We start from the raw sequence: 3,271 nt of genomic DNA, 5'->3' as shown, positions 1-3,271 counted from the left end.
AAGTACATGAAAGTACAACTCTGAGTCTCAGAGTTGTACTCTCGTCTCGTCTCAGCTGATGTCCTCCTCTCCTCAGTGACCAAACGGTTCCCCTGCAGGTCAGAGYTCACGCTCCGGTGCTCACCTGTCAGCGAGCGCAGGTGTGTTTCAGGGAGGAACCAGGAATCCTCTGCACACTCAGACACACAAACTATCTGCATCTGATTTCACAGCAGACTAAACACCGTACGGCAAACCTAATGAACAGCATGTGWAAGATTAATTATCCGGGCGATCCCTGTCTAATAGCTGCAGCGTTTAAAGTCTGGATGTGAAGAGAAGTAAATGAGACGTCACGTTAAATGTCATCTGATCGACTCGGAGCTCCTATCAATATCAGTTTTTAATCCTCTTCTGTCAAACAAAAAGACATTCATGTTTCAGCTCGTGTCTCTGACAGTAGCTGGAATGAGCCTAACAAAACCTGAGCTCTGTGGCGGCCATGTTGAACTAAAACTGGGTATTATTCATTCTTAGCTTCATAATTAGTTTTTGCCGGGAACTGCAGATGAAGAGATTTAAAATGCGAGGACTCTGACGGTTCTGAACTGATGAAATCCTGAGTTTGTCCCTGCAGTTCTGGTGTTTGTCCTGTCTACAGATGCTGCCTGAAGTCAGCCAGATGTTAGGACCTCCTTCAAAGAGTCACTTCAAAGCTGGGCTTATTAACGAGACAGGATTAAACGCTCATCCAGATGTGCTGTCCCACCGTGCAGGCGATTGAGCCGCAGAGTTTCAAAAACCAGCAAGGAAAAGTAAAAATGAAAGAAAAGGTTTACCCCGTTGTTCTTTAACACAGAGTTTTATACATCTTTTACAGAGACATGACAGAGTTTTAGCTGTTTGGTCAAGTTGTAGATGGCGTAGTCTTGTATGATCTGTTAGCACTTAAATATAATTTGTGGATGACTCTCAGATACTACTATGTCAAATCTGGTGTCAATATCTGTAAAAATAACTTGTTGTAGGTGTTTGCTGCTGCAGCTGTCCCTGCATTTACAGTAACTTAATTTACTGTATGTAGCGTAGATTTTCTACAATTTATGGTAATTTGTTTAAAATGTCACAGCTTTTCTAACGTTTACGTAATTTGTTTTAGGTGACACAGGTCTTCTGACATTTACGGTAATTTGTTTTATGGAGCACATCTTTTCTAATATTTATGGTAATTTGTTATGGGTGGCACAGCTTTTCTAGTATTTATGGCCATTTCTGACATTTACAGTAATTTGTTTTAGGTAGCACAGCTTTTCTAACATTTACGGTAATTTGTTTTAGGTGGCACAGCTTTTCTAACATTTACAGTAATTTGTGTTAAGTGGAACAGCTTTTCTAACATTTACGGTAATTTGTTTTAGGTGGCACAGCTTTTCTAATGTTTACGTAATTTGTTTTAGGTGGCACAGCTTTTCTAATGTTTACGGTAATTTGTTTTAGGTGGCACAGCTTTTTTAATATTTACGTAATTTGTTTTAGGTGGCACAGCATTTCTTACATTTACAGTAATTTGCTTTAAATGGAACAGCTTTTCTAAAATTTACGGTAATTTGTTTTAGGTGGCACAGGTCTTCTGACATTTATGGTTATTTGTTTTATGTAGCGCATATTTTATAACATTTATGGTAATTTGTTATGGGTGGCACAGCTTTTCTAGCATTTATGGCCATTTCTGACATTTACGGTAATTTGTTTTAGGTGGCACAGCTTTTTTAACATTTATTGTAATTTGTTTTATGCAGCGCATTTTTTCAACAGTTTACAGTAATTTGTTTTTGGTGTAACAGCTTATTTCCAGCTTTTATACAGTTTACGGTATATTTTAGGGTGCACCTGTTCTAGCATTTATTGTATTCCATTTTATGTAACAGATTTTTCTACAGTCAACAATAACTTATTTTAGAGGGTGCATCTTTTCTAATATTTATGGTAATACTCATGTCTAGTTTTGTTTTTTTCTGTTTCCCTGCAGAGCAAGTCTAGCTGCCCCCAGTTACAGGCCTGAAAGGACAATATGTGATTGAAGAGAACCAGCATGGCTGTCACTGAAAGAGAATTTAAATATATATATTCTGGACTCTTGCTAGGAAGAGATTTCTCGAGGCGAACCTCACTGAATTTTAATTGAAGACGGCTGATATACAGTCTGTGTGCTGGAACCCATCGGGTAAAAAGATTGAGACATAAAATTCAACAAGTCATGCGTTTGTGACGCACCGTGCCTCTTTGCTGATTTCCACCCTTAATATAAGTCAGAATGAAGTGTTTAATTGTTTAATGAGCTCATCAGTCCTGCAGCAGGATTATGTGGACCTTTTCAGGCGTGCAGAAACCCGTGTACGTTCTGAGAGCACGGCCTCAGATGTGTTACCACAGGGAGACACTCGGGGAAGAGCCGGGGGAGGAAGATGAAAGTGGGAGAGGTATCTCTAACATCCACCTCAGACAGTTGTTCATGAATATCAAAGCACAGCTGTGAGTGCAGGCAGGTTCCCATCACTTTTTATTCTCATTATCTTCAAGCATGAAAACATCCAAACTAAATGCCTTCATAAGTTTCTGACTTATCTTTTACTCACCGTCACCATCGTTCATCTGACAGAACCCGTCCGAGCAGAGAAACTCCAGTCAGTTCAGGTAATGAAAGATTAAAAGATAATCTGCGCTCGGCTGCTCTTCCTGTGTCTGTTAGCAAAATATTCAACACCATTCAAGATGGCCGTCGCAGACAACTGAACTTAGAAAACACAAAACCTGAGCTGAGATTTGTTGTGTAGTAGCTGAGAGTCATCCCCAACCTGTACTCTGACGTTTTCTAACATTATTTTATAACAGATCTCAGACTCTAATCACATGTTGAGTTAATCACGTTATTGTTTATTCTAAAACCTGCTGTTTGGGACACATGAAAACAGCTGATCACTTAAAAAAAACTTCACTTAATCACGCCACMATTTTGTTACTGAAGAAATGCATTCTGGGGATGAAGATGATGATGATGGGTTACGTTGAGACTAAAAGACAGAGTCGAGGCTAAAAAGATATAATGTGCGACAAAAAAAACCCCCCATTAATTTCTACGTTCTGCACAATACAGCGGGTAAAATAAGTATTGAACACGTCACCCTTTTTCTCAGTAAATATATTACTAGAGGTGTTAATGACATGAAATTTTCACCAGATGTTGGTAACAACCCAAGTGATCCATACATACAAAGAAATCAAACCATAAATG

The sequence above is a fragment of the Austrofundulus limnaeus genome, unplaced genomic scaffold (assembly GCF_001266775.1).
Source record: "Austrofundulus limnaeus strain Quisiro unplaced genomic scaffold, Austrofundulus_limnaeus-1.0 Scaffold235, whole genome shotgun sequence".
NCBI classification, from domain to species: domain Eukaryota; kingdom Metazoa; phylum Chordata; class Actinopteri; order Cyprinodontiformes; family Rivulidae; genus Austrofundulus; species Austrofundulus limnaeus.
The sequence above is the reverse complement of the archived record's forward strand: the minus strand, read 5'-3'. Positions refer to the sequence as shown.